This window comes from Schistocerca serialis, chromosome 3 (genome assembly GCF_023864345.2).
Source record: "Schistocerca serialis cubense isolate TAMUIC-IGC-003099 chromosome 3, iqSchSeri2.2, whole genome shotgun sequence".
In the NCBI taxonomy this organism is placed as follows: domain Eukaryota; kingdom Metazoa; phylum Arthropoda; class Insecta; order Orthoptera; family Acrididae; genus Schistocerca; species Schistocerca serialis.
Window position 1 is genome coordinate 709,275,638 of NC_064640.1, and position 24,872 is coordinate 709,300,509.

Genomic DNA, 24,872 nt, shown 5'->3' on the forward strand with positions numbered 1-24,872 from the left:
GGTCCGGAATCCAACTGCCCTAGTACACAGCACCGCCATCACCCTCCTTCAATGTAATCCAAGATGACGGTCTGTGGGAAAAAATGGTGGGAAGATGACTCAGTCTGTCTTTAAACAATTTGAGGCAGTACTGCCATCCAGTGTATTTAGCACTAGGTCTGGAATCGAATTGACCTAGTACACAGTACCGCCACCAGAGGGCATACAGACAGGCAAGCAACATGTAAACTGACAAAATCTAATGCATGTGTAACACTATGCACACAAGCTCACAACACTTAAACAGAAGAAAATGATGCAGTGCACAAACACTCACTGCACGTAAAAAATGCTTTCAAACTATCATCAACTGCAATACATCAGAACTCCAAAGTGCGCCCGACACCAACACCACCGACTCCGCATGCTCCCCCAGTAGTTGGATTTCACCAGTGGCCCCCACAAACTGAAGATGCAGCCATCAGCTGCCGAGCCACGCACAGGTGTCCATTTGGGTCCTGTAAGCATGAGGCAGATGCATCGCTTTCATACTTAACACCTGAGAAATTCCTGTCGAAATATGTATTTACCTAGGCAACATTGCTGGCGCAATGACGCATAGCTGTGACACAGGTCCAGTGCTGAGAGATGCTTTCATAGCAGCTAAAGGGTTCTCATGCAATGAAATATGTATTTACCTAGGCAACATTGCTGGCGCAATGACGCATAGCTGTGACACAGGTCCAGTGCTGAGAGATGCTTTCATAGCAGCTAAAGGGTTCTCATTGTTATACCATTGTCACATGTCTATGTAAATATCAGCCAAGTCCCACCCTCTGGACGTGCTATAGAAATCTGTTCCATAAAAACCATGACTGCTTTCCTCCCTCGCAATCCCTAATGGGACATGCAGGAAGCGTCTAACCCATGCATGCGAATCCTGTGGATACTGACGTCACAGGTGGCACTATAGAAATCTGTTACAGAATAACATCGACTGCTTTCTCTCCCTTGTGATCCTAATGGGACATTCGAGCTGCGTCTAGCTGTGCACGCGTGCTTACTTGCTCAGTGTGGCTGACACATGCAGTGAAATGTTTGTATTGCTGTCAACATACATCTCAGAAACGTTAAACATCTTCACCAATAAATGATATTCTGACAAACCGTGCAAAGTTACATATGTTCTTCTAATCCCAGAATCTGGACACGGGTGTAGAAAAGCAAGCAAGCAAGCAAGCAAGCAGGTGAGGACCTGAAACAGTAATGTCTTCGTATCGAGAGAAACTGACCCAGCCTTTATACAACAGTTGTGAGAGTGACTTCAGTCTACTGAAGGCGCTCTGGTCATGCATTGGGAGTGGATAACTGCTTGACCTCATGGGAAGTATCTAGTGCAATGAGGAGTATACCTACAGTGGATGTGCTTATGCTGTCTGTCTTTGCGGTATATGTAGGAGTGTCTGGCGGTCGACAGCTATATGATTGATGTAAAAGGGGTGATTCTGGATGGCGCAGGATACGAATTGTATGTTTACTACAACATGGTATGAGGTGATATATTGCTGGGTTGGAGATCGGTTTCACGCTCTAATGTTCAAGTTCCCATCCTCAGTGGCAGAGCAGTATAATTGATTAAGAGTCTTTCCATATTTGACGACCTGTAGACCACTTTGGAGGGTTTAATTGTCAGTGCAATATGGTGATCTGTACAAAATAGTTTTTGCCACTGAAAGTCTCATCTGCAGAAAGAAAAAAAAAATTCAGGCATTGCTTCAACACTGGCGGTATCAGTGGGTAAATTCAAAAAGAGCCAAGCATAATGCTGCATTCATTCACATGATATCCTTTGTGCTCGGACGTAGGAGCATCTACAAACACATTCGAACAAGGTGGAGGCAAGGTATCTATGGAAAGTTCTGAGAAAGCAAGTGTTCAATGGCAAGTTGAAGCAGACCATCCATCTCTGGTGGGGATGCCGTCACTCATCCACCACTGTAGCATTAGGACATCTCCAGGCCAATAGCTGTAGGATACCGAAAATTCCCGCCATTTTTCTCTTCTGTAAGACAGTGCTTCGAATTCTGTTTGTGTAATTGTTCTGATTTCCCCCTGTCTGTGCTTAGACAGTGCTTTCTTTCGAAACAACAGAATGCTTTTATGATTAACAGTGTTATCCAGAATACGCACAGACATGATGAAGGATTCTAGCAGTGAGGACTTTTAACGTTTCTGAGACATATGTGGACAGCAGGACAAACATTTTGCGGCAATGCATCAGCCATGCTTGGCAGGTAAGCATGTATGCACAGCTAGACGCAGCTCACATGTCTCATTACGATTGTAACGGAGAGAAAGCAGTCAATGTTATTCTGGAACTGATTTCTATAGCGCTACCTGTGACGTCAGTATCCACAAGTTTCGCGTGTGTGGGCTAGATATGTCTCGCATGCCCCGTTAGGATCTCGAGGGAGAGAAAGCAGTCAATGTTATTCTGGTACAGATTTTTATAATGCGACCTGTGATGTCAATATCCACAGGATTCACGCATGCGGGCTAGACTCATCCCGCATGTCTCGTTAGGGATCGCAAGTGGGCAAACATTCGATGTTATTATGGAAGAGATTTCTCTAGTGCGTCCAGACAAGAGGATTTGGATATTATTTACATAGATATGTGATAACGGTATAACACTGAGAACCTTTTAGCTGCTATGCAGGCATCTCTCGGCGCTAGACCTGCGAAACAGCTGTGTGTCATCGACCCAGAAATTGTGCCTAGGTGAACACTTACTTCGACAGGAATTTCTCAGGTGTGATATATGAAAGGGATGTCGCCGCCTCATGCTTGGGGGATCCAAAGGACACCTGTGTGTGGCTCGGCAGCTGATGGCTGCGTCATCACTTCACTGGGGACTGCCGGTGCACACCGACACCTGGGATTGTGCGCGGAGTCAGTGGCAGCACCATGGGGCGCGTGTTGGAACCTGTGATACGTCGCGTTTGATGATAATTCAAAAGTATTTTTTTATGTCCAATAGTGTTTCTGCACTGCATTATTTTTGGCTGTTTAAGCGTTGTGAGCTTCTTTGCATAGCATTACACATGCATTATTTTTTGCCAATTTACGAGTTGTTTGCATGTCTGTATGCTGTCTACTGCTTTATTTCGGTAATTTACGAATTGTTTGTGTGTCTGTACATCAGTGTACTGCATTATGTATGAATAGTTTGCAGGTCTGTAAAATGTGCATTGTGACCCCAAGCACATCAGAGCGAGTGTTGTGTAACTTGTAATAAATATACTATGTCAAATCCACTGCTAAATAAATTGTTCCTAATAAATGAAGTACACTGCTTCCTCTCCCCATCAGCCCAGAACAAGCTGAGTCCTTTCCCCGCCATTTTTCACCTCCAGACCGCCATCTTGCATCATCTCACAGGAGGGGCCATGGCACCCTCTGGTAGCGGTACTGTGTACTAAGTCACTTCGACTCTGAACCTTTTGGTGAACACACTGGATGGTGTTATGGCCTCAAATTGTTTAAATAGAGACACATTGATTCCTTTTCCCGCCATTCTTCCCATAGACCGCCATCTTGGATTACTTCATGGGAGGGGTGAAGGTGCCCTCTGGTGGCAGTAGTGTGTACTAGGTTGGTTGGTCTCAAGACCTCGTGGTGAACACACTTGATGGCGGTACAGCCTCTAATTGTTTAAATCAAGACTGAAAATAGACTTTGTCCATCCTACCCAGCACAGGCCGATTCCTTTCCCCGCCAATTCCTAGGAAGATGTGGCGGTCGGGTGACTTAGGTTTGTGGAGGTAGCACAAGTGAGCTATTTTCCAGCCATTTTCTAAGGTTAGTGGAGGTAGCCGTGGTGTGTTGCATTGTCCTGATGGAATTTGATCTTCCCGCCATTTTCACGGTGAGGGGTGGGGAGGGGAGAGGGAGTGGGTGAGGTTTGTGGAGGTAGTCCAATTGACCTATTTTCCTGCCAAAATTTGAACTTAACGTGATGACACAATTGTGACGTTGCCTTATCTATCGCCAACATCTTGTATCCGCCATCTTGAATATATTTGATAACTTTGGAGAGTGGGACCACACCCCTGTTTTACCCCTGCAGTTAATCTTCGACACTGAGAAAAGCATCTTGTCTACTGCATGCTCTTTGCATGTATGGACCAGCACAAGGAAAAAAAGGTCCTAAGCATAGTCTGTAAAATGTCTACTTTAAGAGCTATAAGCACTTGTTGTTCTTTGCTGTGGTGAAACACATCTCATCTATTGAACAAGTGCTCATAGCACTTAAGATACGCATTTTAGAACCCATGTTACTGGAGATTTCTTCCTGGTTTTGGTCCATACTATCCCCTCCAAAAATGTTGTTGTTGTTGTTGTTGTCTTCAGTCCTGAGACTGGTTTGATGCAGCTCTCCATGCTACTCTATCCTGTGCAAGCTTCTTCATCTCCCAGTACTTACTGCAACCTACATCCTTCTGAATCTGCTTAGTGTATTCATCTCTTGGTCTCCCTCTACGACTTTTACCCTCCACGCTGTCCTCCAATGCTAAATTTGTGATCCCTTGATGTCTCAGAACATGTCCTACCAACCGGTCCCTTCTTCTTGTCAAGTTAAGTTGTGCCCCAAACTCCTCTTCTCCCCAATTCTATTCAATACCTCCTCAGTAGTTATGTGCTCTACCCATCTAATCTCCAGCATTCTTCTGTAGCACCACATTTCGAAAGCTTCTATTCTCTTCTTGTCCAAACTATTTATTGTCCATGTTTCACTTCCATACATAGCTACACTCCATACAAATACTTTGAGAAACGACTTCCTGACACTTAAATCTATACTCGATGTTAACAAATTTATCTTCTTCAGAAACGCTTTCCTTGCCATTGCCAGTCTACATTTTATATCCTCTCTACTTCGACGATCATCAGTTATTTTGCTCCCCAAATAGCAAAACTCCTTTACTACTTTTAAAGTATCTCATTTCCTAATCTAATTCCCTAAACATCACCCGACTTAATTCGACTACATTCCATTATCCTCGTTTTGCTTTTGTTGATGTTCATCTTATATCCTCCTATCAAGACACTGTCAATTCCGTTCAACTGCCCCCTCCAAAAATATGGAAAGCAGAGAGCTTGTAGTAGAAGACACGTGTTTCGCAATATCGATGACGAAAAGTCCTCATACATCTTAAGATATTCATTTTAGCCCCCATGTTTACCAGACTTTTTTTCTTGCTGCAATTTTGTCATATATATATACATGGTTGGAGACTTGCAATTTGACTGTGAAAATACAAACATCTTTGAGAATGTATAATGCATTGTAAAAAATTCGAAACCGGTGCCGGCCAGTGTGGCCGAGCGGTTCTAGGCGCTTCAGTCTGGAACTGCGCGACCGCTACGGTCGCAGGTTCGAATCCTGCCTCGGGCATGGGTGTGTGTGTTGTCCTTAGGTTAGTTAGGTGTAAGTAGTTCTAAGTTCTAGGGGACTGATGACCTTAGATGTTAAGTCCCATAGTGCTCAGAGCCAAAAAGTTAACGGAACTTTCTGCATAAAGTAACCCAAAACCAACTTTGGCTGGTTGCTGCACACCAACAACAATTTTTTTTCTTGTTTTGGTGATAGGAACCTGTCCTTGGTTTGTAAAGGGAATTCATTATGGGAGTCGTCTGCTGCGGAGCCCCATGTTCAACAATGTTAAAACAAAGGCGTTTTTCGTTGCGGCGGAATCTTCCCACGAAATTTCAATCACCAACATTCTCCTCCGAATGCGAAAATATTTTGTTGGCGCCGTTCTACATAAGGAGAAACGATCATCATAATGAAATAAGAGAAATCTGATCTCCCATGGGAAGATACGTGTGTACGCTGTACGAGATTGGAATAATAGAGAATTATTGTGAAGGTGGTTCGATGTACCCTCTGCCAGTCACTTACATGTGATTTGCAGAGTATCCATGTAGATGTAGATGAAGATGAATATGCGCTAACCAATGTGCTCTGAAATGGTAGTGCCTGCACCAGCGTTGTACTTCGTTGTCATATCTGCCACAAGTCATCGTCAATCCTGCTTTAAAGATTAGGCGTGGAGGTCCAACGCCTTGTCGTCTACTCATGGTTTCACCGTTCTTCAACCACTTTCCACAAATGCTCACGACAGTACCACGTTAACAGCTGACAGGATCGCAGTTCCCGCGATGATTGTTCCCAGGCGCCGACTATACCGATTTGCTCTTTATCAAAATCGCTTATGTCAGTGGATTTTCCAATGGGAGAGGATGGAGTATCATGCTATCGACGATACGGAAAGGTGTTGTGTCGGTAGCTGGGCCGACACCGTGAAGTTGAGATGGCTGAAAATGCACGCTAGACTAACGCAGACGGGCGTGAAGTACTGGAACAGGATACGTAATTAATGTTAGGAAGAAAAGTACGGAGCAGGTTTAATACTTAACTTTAATTAATCCTTGTGGTACATCGATCTTGACGATACACAGGAGACTTTAAGTACAATCACTGTATGGCCAATGGCGCCTTGCTAGTTCGTAGCCATTAACTTAGCTGATGGCTATTCTGTCTCTCGGCTAATGAGAGAGAAAAGGCTTCGTACATCTGGTCGGTAGCTAGGTTCTCGTACAACTGGGGCGAGTGCTCTCTCGTATCACGAGACCTGCCTTGGTGGTGGCGCTAGGTCTGCGATTACACAGTGGCGACACGCGGGTCCGACATGTACTAAATGGACCGCGGCCGATTTAAGCTACCACCTAGCAAGTGTGGTGTCTGGCGGTGACACCACATTCCTCCCCCGCAAATCGGCGAACGGTCGTGTGATAAGGCTTCCGCCCGCCGTGGGGAGGACCACATGTTGACGTATGCGATGAGGTGGGGAGCCTAACAACAGGCGAGGCTGTGCCACCCGCACCCGGCCATGCGGTCCGAGGGGAGCTAGGAAACGCCTGAAAAACTAGTCCAGGGTGCACGTCAACATGCGGTGTATGCGCCCGTAAAGAGACAGGAGGGACCGAAGGATCAACCTCCATTGCGTCGGGGTAGCCGACGCGCGATGACGTCATGTGGTCCGGAGCGGGCGGGAGTTCCATGGCGGAGGACAGCTGGTCACGGGAAGCGATCGGCGGCGCGTGACCCTGGGAGGCGCTTGGCGGCTGCAACGAAGCGTCGAATGCGGGCGGCGCCGGCGGGAGAACAAGCGGCGGCGGCGGCGGCGGCGGCGACGGCGGCTGCTGCGGCGGCGGCGCGTCGCCATCGGGCAAAATGGAAGGCATCGTCGGTAACACCTGGGGATGAGGCGAGCCAGTAGATGGGTCCCCAGGGCGCTGACCGGACGGCACCGTCGCTGAAAGCAGACGGGGAGCGGCAGAACCCGAGCGACGACAGAGGCGCAGCTGATTGAGATGCCGACGCACCTCACCAGAGGCCCCCAAAACCAAATACATCGCGCGGCCGAGGCAGCGAAGAATGCGCCCTGCGAGCCAACGCCGTGAACCTCGATAGTTGCGATAAAATACAACGTCGCCTGGAGCAAAAGCAGGAGTCTGCCGCTGCACAGGAACCTGATGCGGCGGATGCAGCAAAGACATCAAGGTGCGATGAGGACGACCGTGGAGCAACTCAGCCGGCGAGCGACCATCTCGGGGCTGAGAGCGATACGAAGACAAAAAGAGCAACAATGCGTCCTCCCGAGAATGCGACTCTTTCAATTTCAACATCTGTGACTTGAAAGTCCGGACCAATCGTTCAGCGGCACCATTGGACTGAGGCGAAAACGGCGCGGATGTCAGATGTTGAATACCATTGGCCTGGCAGAATGACTGAAATTCTGCGGACATGAATTGTGGGCCATTGTCGGAAACAATAGTCTGCGGAAGACCTTCAATGCAAAAGATAGCAGACAACGCTTGGATGGTGGCGGAGGACGTCGTGGAAGACATCCGGACAACAAAAGGAAAATTACTGAAGGCATCGACCAGAACCAATCATCGAGCATTCCAGAATGGACCAGCAAAATCAATGTGCAAGCGTTGCCAAGGGGAAGTGGCTTTTGGCCACGCAAAGACTTTCCGCGGCGGTGCGGATTGTTGTTCGGCACACGCCGGGCACGAAGAACACATATTCGTAATCGCAGCATCGATTCCGAACCAAGTACAGTGCTGACGAGCAAGTTGTTTCGTTCGCACTATACCCCAATGTCCTTGGTGAAGAAGCCGTAAAACAGAGGACTGTAACGAACGTGGGACCACGACTCTGGACTGATCATTATCAGAACGCAACAACAAAACACCACGTCGAACAAAAAGTCTCTCCTTGTGAGCAAAAAATTGGCGAACCAACGGATCCTCGATCCGAGACTTTGACAAAGGCCATTGCGTAGCAACAAAACGTAAAACAGAAGCAAGGACAGGGTCAGCAGCTGTGGCTGTAGCGACACGACGAAAATCAATCGGAAACGATTCGACCACTTCATCGGTTTCCGAATCAATGAACATGCAAGCAAGTTCGGAAGAATCGAATGCTTGATCCTCAGCAACAGGCAAACGGGACAACGCATCGGCGTTTCCGTGCTTAGCAGTGGACCGATACAAGATATCGTAGCGGTACTGCGAGAGGAAAATAGACCAGCGAATGAATTTCTGCGCTGTACGTGGAGGTACAGGCTTGGTCGGATGAAAAAGCGATGTCAAAGGTTTGTGGTCTGTGATGATGGTAAAGTGACGACCATACAAGAAATCATGGAACTTAGTAACACCAAACACGAGAGCCAAAGCTTCTTTCTCTATCTGTGAATAATTTCTTTGCGCAGACGAGAGCAATTTGGACGCAAAGGCAATAGGGCGATCATGCGAGCCAACTTTGTGCGCAAGCACAGCACCGATCCCGAAATCCGATGCATCTACCATCAACAAAAGGGGTTTCTGGGGATCGAATGGCGTAAGGCAAGTATTAGAAAGCAACGCCGATTTCAACTGGCGAAAGGCGCGTTCACATTCCGTCGTCCAGACGAACGGAACACCTTTACGGCGTAAGCGATGAAGCGGAGCTGAAATGGAAGAGGCATTGCGCACAAATTTATTGTAATAATTAATTTTACCCAACACACTCTGTAGCTGTTTCACATTTTGAGGGGAAGGCAATTCTTGTATGGCACGGAGGTGCTCTGGACTCGGATGTATGCCTTGGGCATTAATGACATGTCCCAGGTATGGTAAGTCACGAGCAAAAAACACACATTTGTCCTTCCTCAAGCGAAGACCATTTTGCCGCAAGACCTGAAATAATGTTCGTAAGTTCGCAAGATGATCTTCTTCTGTCTGTCCGGAGATCACTATATCGTCCAGATAGTTTGCTGCAGTAGGGACCGACGCACAAATAGTTTGTAAATATTGCTGAAACAAGGCAGGGGCGGATGCACACCCGAATGGCAGTCTTTTGAAGCGGTACAATCCAAGATGCGTGTTAACCACCAATACGCGCTGGGATTCGTCGTCCACCGGTATTTGCAAGTACGCATCGGCTAGGTCCAACTTTGAAAAATATTTTCCCGGGCACAGTTTAGCAAAAAGATCTTCCGGGCGGGGCAAAGGAAAAGTAGCAGTCACTAGCTGTGGATTCACTGTGGCCTTGAAGTCCACGCAAAGTCTCAATTTTCCGGAAGGTTTTGGCAAAATTACTAAGGGTGAGGCCCAGAGAGAAGCTTGCACACGTTCAATTACACCCTGTGATTCGAGATCGTGTAACGTTCTTGCGACCTCATCACGCAATGCGTGGGGAACATTGCGCGCCCTGAAAAATTTCGGTTGCGCGTTTACCTTCAGTTCTAAATGTGCTTCATAGTTTTTAGCGCAACCTAAGGCCGGTGCAAAAATGTCTGCAAATTCGTCACACAGCCGAGAAACACTGTCTGTAGGCACAGTCTGATTCACTGATAGGACCTGATTTACAATAGACATGTTAAACAACTTAAATAAATCTAGACCAAACAAGTTCACTGCAGAAGAAGAACGAAGAACGTAAAATGACACAAGTTTTGTTTGTCCCTTGTATGTTGCAAGAAGGCTGCACTGTCCCAACACAGGAATTGTCTGTCCGGAATATGTAGTTAGTTTAACATTTGCGGAACGCAACGGAGGTTTGCCCAGTTGTTTGTACGTGTCGTGATTGAGCAATGAAACTGCAGCACCGGTATCGAGCTGGAATGGTATCACTTTGCCTTCAAAGTCTAAGTCCACAAAAAGTTTATTGTCCTGCTGACGACAAGAGCGACTGTTTTGTGCAATTGGAACAGACACTGGTACAGAATCACTTGCTAATTGACGTGATTTCCGGCGACGTCGACGCACAGTTTGTGTGGGACGAACACAGTTACTGTGAGAGAAAGTATCACTGGACGAAGTGGAATTAACGACATGAATGTCCATAGGCGAAGGGCCACGAGCCTGAGTGTCCTTGGTTCGATTCCGGCGCGAAGCAAAGGGCCTGGAATGATTGTGATTGTCTGATCTGAGCTTTTTCTGGCAAACACTTTGAACATGTCCTTTCTTATTGCAGAAAAAGCAAATAGCTTGGCGTGACGGGCAATGTTCACGCGAATGTCTAGTAGCACACCGCGGGCATGATTTCACTACATTTGTGGGCTGGCGCGGCACACGTGGCTTAGCGCGCGGCGGCAGCTGCGTTTGTTTGTGCGATGGCAGTTGTGCGGACGTGCGCGAGGCCCGGTTACCGGGCCGCGCAGCGCGTCCAGCGGGCCGGTTAATGTTACACACGGCTGGCGAAGGTTCAAAAGATTCCTGAGCACAGTCAAGTGTGTCCTGTCTATCCAATATGTCTATCACTTGTTGAAGGGAGGGATTAACTAGTTTCAAAATTTGCTCCCGTATGCGAACATCAGAAACGTTCTGTGCAATTGCATCACGCACCATTGTATCTGAATAAGAAAGACCACAGTCACATTCAAAGGCACAGTCCCTAGTAAGTCCTTGCAATGTTGCTACCCACTCCCTATTAGTTTGACCGGCCGTACGTTTTGTACGAAAGAACGTATACCGTTTTGCAACCACATTAACTGTTTCTTTGAAATAGGCATCTAATGCAGACAAAATTTCCTCGTAGGACAGAGTTGCTACGTCTCGTCGGGGAAACAATTTCACTATCACACGGTATGTGGACACACCGACACAAGAAAGCAAAAACGGCTGCCGCTCATTACCTTGAATTCTGTAGGCTGCTAGATGAAAGTTGAACTGGCGAGACCACTCGTGCCAGGTCTCATCGGCTGCCACGTATGGTCGAAAGGGAGGTGCAACAGCGTTTAGTGGCAGCGGTAGCGAAGAAGCGGCGGCGGCCGCATCGGTTTGAATGGTACGTTGACCCTGGACGAGCTGTCCAAGGGCATCCAGTAACGCCTGCGTCTGCTGATTCTGCAAGCGATAAAATTCGGACAGTACATCTGGAGAATGTGGCGAAGCCATGACACAATTAAATGTAAGCAATCAGAAAGAACACTTTAAATCGTCGCCAATGTTGTGTCGGTAGCTGGGCCGACACCGTGAAGTTGAGATGGCTGAAAATGCACGCTAGACTAACGCAGACGGGCGTGAAGTACTGGAACAGGATACGTAATTAATGTTAGGAAGAAAAGTACGGAGCAGGTTTAATACTTAACTTTAATTAATCCTTGTGGTACATCGATCTTGACGATACACAGGAGACTTTAAGTACAATCACTGTATGGCCAATGGCGCCTTGCTAGTTCGTAGCCATTAACTTAGCTGATGGCTATTCTGTCTCTCGGCTAATGAGAGAGAAAAGGCTTCGTACATCTGGTCGGTAGCTAGGTTCTCGTACAACTGGGGCGAGTGCTCTCTCGTATCACGAGACCTGCCTTGGTGGTGGCGCTAGGTCTGCGATTACACAGTGGCGACACGCGGGTCCGACATGTACTAAATGGACCGCGGCCGATTTAAGCTACCACCTAGCAAGTGTGGTGTCTGGCGGTGACACCACAAAAGGTATCGTCGATAGCATGATTCTCCATCCTTTTCTTCTTCCCTTATATACACTATGTGATCAAAAGTATACGGACAGCTGGCTGAAAATAACTTACAAGTTCGTGGTGCCCTCCATCCGTAATGCTAGAATTCAATATGGAGTTCACCCATCCTTAGCCTTGATGACAACTTCCACTCTCCAGGCCGACCGGGGTGGCCGAGCGGTTCGAGGCGCTATAGTCAGGAACCTCGCGACCGCTACGGTCGCAGGCTCGAATCCTGCCTCGGGCATGGATGTGTCTGATGTCCTTAGGTTAGTTAGGTTTAAGTAGTTCTAAGTTCTAGGAGACTAATGACCTTAGAAGTTAAGTCTCATAGTGCTCAGAGTCATTTGAACCACTCTAGCAGGCATACGTTCAGTAAGGTGCTGGAAGGTTTCTTGGAGAATGGCAGCCCGTGCTGCACTGAGGACAGGTATCGATGTGTGTCGCTGAGGTCTGGCACGAAGTGAAATGTTCAAATGTGTGTGAAATCTTATGGGACTTAACTGCTAATGTCATCAGTCCCTAAGCTTACACACTACTTAACCTTAATTATCCTAAGGACAAACACACACACCGATGCTCGAGGAAGGACTCGAACCTCCGCCGGGCCCAGCCGCACAGTCCGTGACTGCAGCGCCTAAGACCGCTCGGTTATTCCCGCGCGGTGGCACGAAGTCAGCGTTCCAAAACATCCCAAAGGTGTTCTATAGAATTCAGGTCAGGACTTTGTGTAGGCCAGTCCATTACAGGGATGATATTGTCGTGTATCCACTCCGCCACAGGCCGTGCATTATAAATAGGTGCTCGATCGTGTTGAAAGATGCAGTCGCCATCCCCGAATTGCTCTTCAACATTGGGAATCAAGAAAGTGCTTAAAACATGAATGTAGGCCTGTTCTGTGATAGTAGCTCACGAAACAAGGGGTGCAAGTCCCTACCATATACAACATGACCACACCATAACACCACCGCCTCCGAATTTTACTGTTGGCACTACACACACTGGCAGATGACGTTCACTGGACTTTCGCCATACCCACACCCTGTCATCGGATCGCCACATTCTGTACCGTGATTCGTCACTCCACACAACGTTTTTCCACTGTTCAGTCGTCCAATGTTTACGCTCCTTACACCAAGCGAGGCGTCGTTTGGCATTTATCGGCGTGATGTGTGGCTTATGAGCAGCCTCTCCACCATGAAATCAAAGTTTTCTCACCTCCCGCAGTGGATCCTGATGCAGTTTGGAATTCCTGTGTGATTGTCTGGATAGATGTCTGACTATTACCCATTACAAAGATCTTCAACTGTCGGCGGTCTCTGTCAGTCAACAAACAAGGTTGGCCTGTACACTTTTGTGCTGTACGTGTCCCTCCACGTTTCCACTTCACTATCACATCAGTAACAGTATACCTAGGGATGTTTAGGAGTGTGGAAATCCCGCACACAGAAGTATGACACAAGTGACACCCTATCACCTGACCACGTTCAAAGTCCGTGAGTTCCGCGGAGCGCCCCATTCTGATCTCTCACGATGTCTAATGACTACTGAGGCCACTGATGTACAGTACCCGCAAGTAGGTGGCAGCAAAATGCACCTAATATGAAAAACGTACGTTTCTGTGGTGTCCGGATACTTTTGATCACATAGTGTTCATCCCTTCATGCTTAATGTCTTCCTCGACTGTGCAATGGCTTTTTCCGGCAAAGCTAGAAATGTGCTGTAGGTGTTTGAGGAGCGTTACAGTGTACTCGTGTTTATGTCTTGGCCACCAGATTCGCCTGATGTGAAAATTTTGCGTTCGCTTTTTGTTACACCCTGTGTATTCCGCAAGTCACTGTGTAGTACTTGACTTCGTGTGCTTCGTACGAAAATTAGTGACTTTTTTGTCCAGTTCCATTTTCGGATAGCTGGAGGGAAAAAATGACGACCCATATGACTCGGTATACATACTAGCCTCTCACATACTACTCTCGTGGTGTACACGCAGTGTACAATGAAGACATCAGAATTGCTATACAGCATTCCCTTAGCCCCGGTTCTCTAATTTTAAAAGACGGGTTTCACAAGAACATTCTTCCATAGAGAATTCATAGTATAAAGTGAAGTAAACGTGTGTTTATGTTCGTAGTGTTGTGCTAATGAAAATTCGAACAACACAGAGCAGACTAAAAGCTTTAAAACCAGAACCAGAGAAGAGCACAAAAAAATGGTTCAAATGGCTCTGAGCACTATGTGACTTAACATCTGAGGTCATCAGTCCCCTAGAACTTAGAACTACTTAAACCTAACTAACCTAAGGACATCACAAACATCCATGCCCGAGGCAGGATTCGAACATGCGACCGTAGGGGTACAAGAGCACATATAGAACAGAATATACAAAGGTTCCCACTGACGATTTTTTTCAAAAAATGAAGGCGAAACGTGACAATTATCAACATTGATTTTGGATATGCAGAAATCGATGTGTAGTACACTTCTCCCAGCAACCATGGCTATGGCCCGGCAAGGCACTGATGGGACTGAGCACTATGGGACTTAACATCTATGGTCATCAGTTCCCTAGAACTTAGAACTACTTAAACCTAACTAACCTAAGGACATCACACAACACCCAGCCATCACGAGGCAGAGAAAATCCGTGACCCCGCCGGGAATCGAACCAGGGAACCCGGAAAGGCACTGAGTCGAAATGAATTTCGACATGGTAATGAATATGTTAGTCAACGCTGCTTCGGCTCTGTGCCAGAGTTCACACTTCAGTGCCTGGCAGTGGGTTCTTCAAACTACCTTCACAGTAATCCTCTATTATTCCACTCTCGAACAGCGCGCGGAAAGAACGAACTCCTATAACTTTCAGTGCAAGCTCTGATTTCCTTTATTTTATTATGATGATCGTTTCTCCCTATGTACGTCAGCGCCAACAAAATATTTTCGCATTCGGAGGAGGAAGTTGGTGATTGAAATTTCGTGAGAAAATCCCGTCTCAACAAGAATCGCCTTTGTTTTAATTAAATGCACCCCAAATCCTGTATCATGTCCGTGATACTCTCTCCCTCATTTTTCGATAATACGAAACGTGTTGCACTTCTTTGAGCTTTCTTGATGTACTTCATCAATCCTATCTGGTAATGATCCTACACCGCGCAGCAGAACTCAACGGAGGACGGACAATTGCAGTGTAGCCACTCTTCATAACACATCTTCTAAGTGTTCCACCAATAAAACACAGTCTTCGGTTCGCCTCCCCCGCAACATTTTATGTGTTTTTTTTCCAATTTAAGTTGTTCCTAAGTTGTTCATGTAACCGATGTTTCACAGATTCCTTTTAGAACTCGTGTGAATGAACTCACACTCTTCATTATTTGGAGTCAATTGCCAATTTTCGCACCATACAAATATGTTACCTATACCGTTTCGCAATTTCTTTATCTTCTGATGACTTTACTAGACGATAAACGATAGCACCATCTGCAAGCAACCTAAGAGCGCTGCTCAGATTGTCTCATAAATCATTATATAGATAAGAAGCAGCAGAGGACCTATAACACTACCTTGGGGAACGCCAAAAATCACTTCTGTTTTACTCGATAACCTTCCTTCAGTTACTACACACTGTGACCTCTCTGACAGAAAATCACGAATCCAATCACATAACTGAGACGATACTCCATAAGCACGCAGTTTGATAATAAACCGCTTGTTAGGTACGGTGTCAGAAGGCTTCCTGAAGACTAGAATAAGGAATGAATTTGTAATCCCTTGTCGCTAGCACTCAGCACGCTGTGTGTGCAAAGAGCTAGTTGTGTTTCATAAGAACGAGGTTTACCCAATAAGTGTTGACTGTGTGTCAGAAGACCGCTCCACTCCATGTAATTCATGATGCTCAGACACAATATATGTTCCATAATCTTGCTGCATATCGACATTAATGATGTTGTTGTTGTGGTCTTCAGTCCTGAGACTGGTTTGATGCAGCTCTCCATGCTACTCTATCCTGTGCAAGCTTCTTCATCTCCCAGTACCTACTGCAACCTACATCCTTCTGAATCTGCTTAGTGTATTCATCTGTTGGTCTCCCTCTACGATTTTTACCCTCCACGCTGCCCTCCAATACTAAACTGGTGATCCCTTGATGCCTCAGAACATGTCCTACCAACCGATCCCTTCTTCTAGTCAAGTTGTGCCACAAACTTCTCTTCTCCCCAATCCTGTTCAATACTTCCTCATTAGTTATGTGATCTACCCATCTAATCTTCAGCATTCTTTTGTAGCACCACATTTCGAAAGCTTCTATTCTCGTCTTGTCCAAACTATTTATCGTCCTTGTTTCACTTCCATACATGGCTACAATCCATACAAATAATTTCAGAAACGACTTCCTGAAACTCAAACCTATACTCGATATTAACAAATTTCTATTCTTCAGAAATGCTTTCCTTGCCATTGCCAGTCTACATTTTATATCCTCTCTACTTCGACCATCATCAATTATTTTGCTCCCCAAATAGCAAAACTCCTTTACTTCTTTAAATGTCTCATTTCCTAATCTAATTCCCTCAGCATCACCCGACTTAATTCGACTACATTCCATTATCCTTGTTTTGCTTTTGTTGATGTTCGTCTTATATCCTCCTTTCAAGACACTATCCGTTCCGTTCAACTGCTCTTCCAAGTCCTTTGCTATCTCTGACAGAATTACAATGTCAGTGGCGAACCTTAAAGTTTTTATTTCTTTTCCATGGAGTTTAATACCTACTCCGAATTTTTCTTTTGTTTCCTTTACTGCTTGCTCAATATACAAATTGAATAACATCGGGGAGAGGCTACAACCCTGTCTCACTCCCTTCCCAACCACTGCTTCCCTTTGATGTCCCTCGACTCTTATAACTGCCATCTGGTTTCTGTACAAATTGTAAATAGCTTTCCGCTCCCTATATTTTACCCGTGCCACCTTCAGAATTTGAAAGAGAGTATTCCAGTCAACATTGTCAAAAGCTTTCTCTAAGTCTACAAATGCTAGAAACGTAGGTTTGCCTTTCCTTAATCTAGCTTCTAAGATAAGTCGTAGGGTCAGTATTGTCTCACGTGTTCCAATATTTCTACGGAATCAAAACTGATCCTTCCCGAGGTCGGCTTCTACTAGTTTTTCCATTCGTCTGTAAAGAATTCGTGTTAGTATTTTGCAGCTGTGACTTATTAAACTGATAGTTCGGTAATTTTCACATCTGTCAACACCTGCTTTCTTTGGGATTGGAATTATTATATTCTTCTTGAAGTCTGAGAGTATTTTGCTTGTCTCATACATCTTGCTCACCAGATGGTAGAGTTTTGTCAGGACTGGCTCTCCCATGGCTGTCAGTAGTTCTAATGGAATGTTGTCTACTCCCGGAGCTTTGTTGCGACTCAGGTCTTTCAGTGCTCTGTCAAACTCTTCACGCAGTATCATATCTCCCATTTCATCTTCATTTACATCCACTTCCATTTCCATAATATTGTCCTCAAGTACATTGCCCTTGTGTAGATCCTTCCACCTTTCTGCTTTCCCTTCTTTGCTTAGAACTGGGTTCCATCTGAGCTCTTGATATTCATACAAGTGGTTCTCTTTTCTCTAAAGGTCTCTTTAAATTTCCTGTAGGCAGTATCTATCTTACCCCTAGTGAGATAAGCCTCTACATCCTTACATTTGTCCTCTAGCCATCCCTGCTTAGCCATTTTGCACTTCCTGTCAATCTCATTTTTGAGACGTTTGTATTCCTTTTTGCCTGCTTCATTTACAGCATTTTTATATTTTCTCCTTTCATCAATTAAATTCAATATTTCTTCTGTTACCCAAGGATTTCTACAAGCCCTCGTCTTTTTACCTACTTGCTCCTCTGCTGGCTTCACCACTTCATCCCTCAAAGCTACCCATTCTTCTTCTACTGTATTTCTTTCCCCCATTTCTGTCAATTGTTCCCTTATGCTCTCCCTGAAACTCTGTACATCCTCTGGTTCTTTCAGTTTATCCAGGTCCCATCTCCTTAAATTCGCGCCTTTTTGCAGTTTCTTCAGTAGATTGTGGTCAGAGTCCACATATGCCCCTGGAAAAGTCTTACAATTTAAAACCTGGTTCCTAAATCTCTGTCTAACCATTATATAATCTACCTGAAACCTGTCAGTATCTCCAGGCTTCTTCCATGTATACAATCTTCTTTTATGATTCTTGAACCAAGTGTTAGCTATGATTAGGCTGTGCTCTGTGCAAAATTGTACCAGGCGGCTCCCTCTTTCGTTTCTTGCCCCCACTCCATATTCACCTACTACGTTTCCTTGTCTCCCTTTTCCTACTGACGAATTCCAGTCACCCATGACTATTAAATTTTCATCTCCCTTTACTATCTGAATAATTTCTTTTATTTCATCATACATTTCTTCGATTTCTTCATCATCTGCAGAGCTAGTTGGCATGTGAACTTGTACTACTGTGGTAGGCGTGGGCTTCGTATCTATCTTGGCTACAATAATGCGTTCACTATGCTGTTTGTAGTAGCTTACCCGCATTCCTATTTTCCTATTCAGTATTAAACCTACTCCTGCATTACGCCTATTTGGTTTTGTGTTTATAACCCTGTAGTCACCTGACCAGAAGTCTTGTTCCTCTTGCCACCGAACTTCACTAATTCCCACTATATCTAACTTTAACCTATCCATTTCCCTTTTTAAATTTTCTAACCTACCTGCCCGATTAAGGGATCTGACATTCCACGCTCCGATCCGCAGAACGCCAGTTTTCTTTCTCCTGATAACGACATCCTCTTGAGTAGTCCCCGCCCGGAGATCCGAATGGGGGACTATTTTACCTCCGGAATGTTTTACCCAAGAGGACGCCATCACCATTTAACCATACAGTAAAGCTGCATGCCCTCGGGAAAAATTACGGCCGTAGTTTCCCCTTGTTTTCAGCCGTCCGCAGTACCAGCACAGCAAGGCCGTTTTGGTTAGTGTTACAAGGCCAGATCAATCATCCAGACTGTTGCCCCTGCAACTACTGAAAAGGCTGCTGCCCCTCTTCAGGAACCACACGTTTGTCTGGCCTCTCAACAGACATCCCTCCGTTGTCGTTGCACCTACGGTACGGCTATCTGTATCGCTGAGGCACGCAAGCCTCCCCACCAACGGCAAGGTCCATGGTTCATGGGGGTAGGACATTAGTGATATGGGGTGTAATTTAATGGATTACTCCTATTGCCTTTTTTGAATATTGGTGTAACCTGTGCAACTTTCGAGTCTTTGTGTACGGATCTATAGTCGAACGAGCAGTTGTATATGATTGTTAAGTATGAAGCTATTGCATCAGCATACTCTGAAAGGACCCTAATTGGTATATAATCTGGAACAGAAGACTTGCTTTTATTCAGTGACTTAAATTTCTTCACCACTCCAAGGATATCTACTTCTAAATTACTCATATTGGCAGCTGTCCTTGATTCGAATTCTGGAATATTTATTGCGTCTTCTTTGGTGAGGGAGTTTCGGAAACCTGTGCGTGGTAACTCAGCCTTAGCAGCACTGTCATCGACAGTATTTCCTTTGCTATCGCGCAGAGAAGGCATTGATTGGGTCTTTGCCATTAGCATGCTTTACATACGACCAGAATCTCTTCGGATTTTCTGCCAGGCTTCAAGACAACGTTTCGTTTTGCAAATTATTATAATCATCTCGCGTTGAATTCCGGGCTAAATTTCTAATTTCTGTAAAAATTCGTCAATCTTTGGGATTTTGGGTTCGTTTAAATTTTACATGCTTTTCTCGTTTTTTCAGCAACAGTGGTCTGACCTGTTTTGTATACCGTACGAATTGGCTCCATTGTTTGTTAATTAATATGGTATAAATCTCTCAATTGCTGTCGATACCGTTTCTTTCAATTCGACATCTGGTCTACACTTACATTGTTAATTTATGAGTCAAGGTTTTCACTCAGGAAGGCGTCTAGCGAATTTTTATTTCCTTTATTGAATAGATATATTTTTTGTTTATTTTTGGAGTATTTGGGGGTAAGTATATTAAGTTTCTCTACGACAATCCTGTGTTCACCAATCCCTTATCCGTGTTGATGCTCGTTATTAGTTCAGGATTATTTGTTGCTAAGGGGTCAGGTGTGTTTTCACGACCGTTTACTATTCGAGTTGGCTAATTAACTAACTGCTCGAATTAATTTTCAGAGAATGCGTTTAGCGCAATTTCAGACGGGTGATGTTTTATGCGTACCTCCGGATTTAAACATGTCCAACATATCGAGGATAAATTCAAGTCACCACCAACTATAACTGTATGAGTCGGGTACGTGTTTGAAATTAAACTCAAGTTTTCTTCGAACCTTTCAGCAATTGTATCATCTGAGTTGGGAGGTAGATAAAAAGATCCAATTTCGAAGCTAGATAAACTACTTCTAACAGCAACAAACATGCCACCGCTAACTTCATTTTGCCTATCTTTCCTGACCACAGTTAGGTCCTACGCAAAAATTTCGGCTGAACTTATCTCCATCTTTAGCCAGCTTTCAGTGCCTTCTGGTGAGTGGTGGTGTGCGAGTCCCACGGCATCTCAGTAACGGATGTTTTTAATGAGTGAGGGATCTGAAGGACTCGTTGGCATGAACAACACTCGGACACTCCCTTTACCGAGATAGGACAGGATAGAACGAGCAACATGATCTTGCGTTTTCTCATTGAAAGAGAACAGCAGTGATCGTCTTGTGTACCCAATGGCCCCCACACGATCTAGCCAAGTGCTTGGCGTATATGACTATGACGAATGTTAGTTCTCTTCGGTGCATCCACACATGGATAATTCCATCGTGATGCTATAAGCAGAACGCTGACTCGTCTAAAAAGACTACGTGGTGCCTCTGATCTGTGCACTGGTGTCGCTGAACACATCACTGTTGGAGCACCTCTCTCCACTGCCACATCAACAGAAGCCACAATAATAGTCCCCGTCTGACAAACACTGCTGCTCCAGATGTCGTTGCACTGTCCGTGTGGGTACTTGTCTTGATGAAAACAAGCCTATTTCCTGACTCACGAGGGGAACCCGTCATAGGTCGCTCTGTGATACAAGAAGGGTGAAAATAAAGAGACACATATTTCGGCTTGAGTGCTAACACAAAATAGTTTTCGAGAAAATGTCGGTCAAATTTTCGACGCGACTTCATCAGTCCACTCCTGCATCGTAAAACCACGTTAATTGGTAGTGCAGTGCCTAACAGCACAGCTTAGAAATTTCGCGCCCCATGTTCAAATCTAAAGCTGTATTTTGTTTTTCTTTTGTTGTCGCCGAAGTACGACACATCGACATTTTTTTGACCTCGTAAAACGCAATGGAATTATTGACAAAAGAAATTAACGTTTTAAATCTTATTAAAGTAGATCGCATCATCACAAATCTTATATAATTAACAGTTATTGAAAAAACAAATTCCAGTTTTTTTTTATTTTTGCTTTGAATTTGGTTTCATGCATCGTGAGAATCAGCACACTCATAAATAAAAATTCAAAGCGTAAAAATTCTGAGCAACGCAAGTAACTTGCGAAGGCACATATACCACATTGACATTTTTGGTGGGAATATCATTACGAAAACAACCTCACGGTCTGGTAATAAAGTCGCGGTAAACCAAATCGAAGCATTTCGTCAGAATGGATCGCGGTTGTAGTTTAATTGCATCGGATCTTCATGTGATTCCTTTTTGCTGTGCGATGAGAGTGGGGCACTTCTGTGATCGCAGAATTACTTCTAATGAACGTGTCGGTATTCCGATATCATCATCAAACTAGTAGAGGGAAGAATTGATTTGCCCACCCTATGATTAAATAGTGTACAGAAACGACTTCATTTTTACGTAAAGTCGTCAAACTTTTTTTAGGAACTGATGATAGCTTTCTTTTGTGAGCTTTCCAGATTTTACGGCTGTTGCGTGCACATTATGATATCGTTTCATTAACAGGTTTACGTCACTAACTTTTAGGAGAGAAACAAAAATTGTTGGTAGCAGCTGTCTAGATGGTGTTAATCCGTGTTAGGTGTCCTACTGAAATCTATTTTAATAAGATTTGAAATCTTTATTTTTTGTCTTTAATTCCATTTTATTTCATGTTGTCATAAAAATACTGATGTCACATTATTCTGCGGCAGCAAAATAAAAAAAAAACTGGATGCGAACAAGGGGTGCACAATTTCGAAACTGTGCTCTTAGCCACTGCGCTACTAACGGACAGCACTCGACGACGCGTGAGTAGCCTGATAAAGTCGTGTCGAAACTTTGACCGCCATTTTCTCGGAAGCTGTTGGGTGTTGGCACCTAAGTCAAGATAAGTATATATCCCTTTATTTTCATCATTCTATCGCCCTGCCAACTTTAGACTGTATCAGAGATCGACCTATGGCGGGTTCCCCTTGTCAGTGGCTACTCAATCCCGCATGGCCGAGGAAACGATATGTCTGTACTCTCGATCATGTCGCGGGGGATCGTTCACATCGTGCATAGTGTATACTACGGCCCTGCTGAAACCATGTCTTCGAAATTTAATGTACAACGTGAGCAGCAATAACGCTGAACAATAAATCGTGTTTTCAAAAGGCACGACCCTCCCGCTAGCTAATTGTAGATCGCGGGGGTAGATGTTTTTCCTCCTTGCACATAGCACAATACGATATTCCACAAACGAGTACTTTCAAATGCTATTCCTGAATGAGAAACAGGCCGCGTAATCTTCCATTATAAACAGAGTGTAGGCGACATTACTCCTACCTTCTTCGCGCTGATTTGCTGAATGCTAGTCACTTGCACATCCAAGCACGCGGTACACCTCGCGTCAGTTTGACGTTGTTTAAATGCCGCTTCCATAGGACTGCAATTTTAATGGCCGGCAGTGTATTTATCTAAGACGCAATTCATGATGAGTTAAGATTTAAACCACACCTCAATGTTTTTCGGATTTCAACTGAGTAAAAAAGGCAAATGTGTTCCATTTACGTGAATCCTAAAATAAAATATTATTTTTTATTTTAAGGTCATGATTTTTAACAGTAAATATATTTTTAAACCTACTCATCATCCTACAAATATTGTGTTTTGATTCTCAAAGTGTTGTTCGATTTGTTAAAGCCAAGAAACTTGTTCGAGGATATTACCGAATCGGCCCAACAGATTAAAACACATAACAGACCAATTAATATACCTTATTGGGAGTTCTACGATACTTATTTTGGACAAACTTGACTCTATAAATATTGAAGTCGATTTCTACTCCTTCATTTTCCGTCCAGTACCTGGAAATGTGAGTATTTACTAACGTATGCCTCCTTAAAACTTAACCTGCAATTCATTTAGCTCGATAAACTTTAGATTCAAGCTTTTAAAAAGCGAAAGGGTATATTATACTCTGCAGATCAAATTACACTTGAATATCATTTTGTACAAAATCTAAAAACAGTAACTGTTTCACAACCCAGCTGAATGCCTAACATAAAAGACCGCATGCTTCTCTTACATGAGTCTATCAACAAGTTTTTAGAATTATTTGCATTCGTTCTCCTGCAATACGTTTCACCGTTTATTCTACAGATGGCATTACTTGTGAATGACTTTAATTTTATGTTGCAATTGTATGGTTTTCAACCTGCAACTATGTTCATACTTTCTTTTGTTACAGGATTGTAAGCGGCTGGACCAGAACCTCTACGGAAAGAAAAGCCCATAAACAGTACTGCGAGAATATATTGGGTGCCGTTTCGGCCTCTCAGGAATGCTTACTAATTAAAATATTTGTTCTTGTACATTACATGTTTAAATGCGGACAGTAGATTTATGAAATTTGTTTACAAACGGGAGAAATTTGAGCAATCATATCACTGTACTCTGAAGAACGTGTTTTGACAACTGCATCAAAACGAAGTCTGTCACTATGATTTTTGTGTCAGTTAAATGACAGCACAGTGTGCAGTGTGAATAACACCCTTGTACACTCATCATTTGTATTATCCACACATCTCACTAGTGCTCATTATATGCAACACGTAGGAATCCTTATATATCCATACGTGTAACAAGAAAGTTTGTCCTCTTCACCATAATTAATTTAGAACATACAGAATTCTGCAAATGATAATTTTTCGTGTCTTATATAAGTGTTTGCATGTTTGACGTACCCTATTCTCTGTTTGTGTTCATATCTTTTTCGCCAGACAACCCACCATGAAACAGGTATATCCAAAAAATTAGTACGAAACTTGGGGTTCTTTGCCCCAAGTTAGAAATTTCGAATTACACCAAGAAATTCTCGCGTCTGTGCTCATATATTGTAAGAAATTCAGGATATTGTTTTCAAACAGAAAAATGCGTTGAACTGAAACACAGATCGCAATTTTATAATGATTGACGTCGAAATATGTATTACCTTATTCCCATTCTGATTATAAATATCCACTGAAAAAAGTAATCTGCATGAACGAAGTTCTGTGCTGAAGTGACCTACACGTCATCTACAACTATCCATTAAGATTTATGTGATTCTTAATAAACATTCTTGATGAAATTAGATATTCTTAGAGTTCTGTAATTCGCTATGTTTCAGCATAGAACACTATCACTGTGCATATCTGTACCGCTATTCCAAGTATAACACGCTCAGCAGAGCACAGCAGAACATTTCTCCATATTTACCAAAGTATAATATTTAGTTTCGTAGTACCTAATGAGATTTCTTGTTTTTATGGCACTGGTGCTCTCTAATTAAGAAAGTATTACAAAGAAATTATAATTCCTAGAAA

The 24,872-nt window shown here is 44.1% G+C and overlaps 1 long non-coding RNA gene across 1 annotated transcript in view; it reads left to right on the forward strand.

The window, feature by feature from the left end:
- Positions 1 to 24,501, forward strand: part of LOC126469566 (uncharacterized) — a 208,954-nt gene extending 184,453 nt beyond the window's left edge. Inside the window, exon 4 of the long non-coding RNA XR_007586016.1 lies at positions 23,756 to 24,501. This is a non-coding gene — a long non-coding RNA (uncharacterized LOC126469566). The remainder of the gene's footprint in view (positions 1 to 23,755) is intronic.
- Positions 24,502 to 24,872: the final 371 nt, after the last annotated feature.